This window comes from Arachis ipaensis, chromosome B02, assembly GCF_000816755.2.
Source record: "Arachis ipaensis cultivar K30076 chromosome B02, Araip1.1, whole genome shotgun sequence".
In the NCBI taxonomy this organism is placed as follows: Eukaryota; Viridiplantae; Streptophyta; class Magnoliopsida; order Fabales; family Fabaceae; genus Arachis; species Arachis ipaensis.
In genome coordinates, this window is record NC_029786.2 from 12,842,785 (window position 1) to 12,844,407 (window position 1,623).

Below are 1,623 nucleotides of genomic sequence, written 5' to 3' on the forward strand. Positions count from 1 at the left end.
GAAAGGTATAAAATAAAATAATATATTTATATATTAATATATATTCTCATAAAAATTAACCTTTTTTTAAAAAAAAAATTTAGCTGTTTTTCCATAATAAAAAAATTCTGTTCAACTAATTTATTAGTTTTTGACCAATTTTTTAATCGGTTTTTTAATCTGAACCAAATCGACCAGGTGATTATGTTCTGATTAATCCGGTTCAATTTGATTTTCAGAACAATCCTATTTATTTAATCATTGAAAATAAATGTGCATGTATATGCTGGGTATGTGGAGGGGCCATCTTCACCTTTGGTAAATGAAGAAGACAAAGAGAGATACGTTTGAGTTGAAAAGAAAAAGGAAGGGTAAAAATAAACTTAAAAAGAAAAAAAGAGAAGAAAAAGAAAACCTACTTTCACTTTATGAACAACTTAGCTTCTAGGAGTATCTTAGGTTTGATGATGAGAAAGCTCAATCTCTTATTTGAAGAGTGTAAACTACTATATTTTAGTTGCTTAATAATTTAATATGTTTATTAGTAGTAAAATTAGATTAACTTTTTCTCACATAATTTGGTTAGAAAACAAATAAATAACTACAACTTTTTGGTTGCATCAAAGTATGATTTGTACAATCTATGTACGAATGAAACTTTAGCCTTTAGGTATTAGATTTCGCTTTCTCATTGCTAGTGGTCTAAAAGGGTGACCAAAATTGACTTCAAAAAGTGAGGGAAAAAGAAAAAATAACTGAGAGGAGAGATGATAAACCATTCTCACCATAACATCAAGAAAGCACATTTGAATTGCAATTGAAATCCAGAGAGTAATCATCATGGAGGAAATGAGGCAAAAGGAATAAAGTTATTACCTTTTGTCAGTAATAAATGAAGAATCAGAACAAAAATTATATACACTAATTATTAGTTAACAAAACCATAAAGTTAAGGCTGGTATATATTGTTTATTTCTCATCACTCACACCTTTTTGTTTATTCTTTGACAATGGTATTTCTTAATTCGAGAGATCAAAGACTAAGTTATTGTGTATTAGAATTCTATTTAAAGATTTTTTACTGGTCAATAAATTACTACATGCACAAGTCGAGATTCGAACTTTTAACACTTGCTTAAGTGGACTATTAACTATTAAGTTTATTTATATAAGTACCTAATCGATACAAAATATTTAAATAGGTTTGATTTCTTTTAATTAACATTAAGTGACTAATATAATTCTTTTTTTTTTCTTCGTTTGGGTATTCAAAATACTAGTAAGGGGAGACACATCAATTATAATGGTAAATTTAATAGCTTTTAATTACAAATTTTTATCTATTTAAATTAGTCTAATCTAAGACCCATGAAAAATTTTTGGATAATAAAAAATTTCTTTGTGCATATTCAACCAACAAAAGATTTAATGATTTCAGGAGAATTTAAATTCGTCACTATAAAAGGTCATGAATTATATTTTAGATACTCTAATTATTTGTGTCAACTTCAATTGGTGACTAATATAAAATATCAATCCAATTCCAATCAGGGAGTTAGTCTATATCAACCAACTTCAACTAAAACACACATAAATTTATTCATTAACAAATTTTTTAAAATTACACTTTTATCTCTTATCACT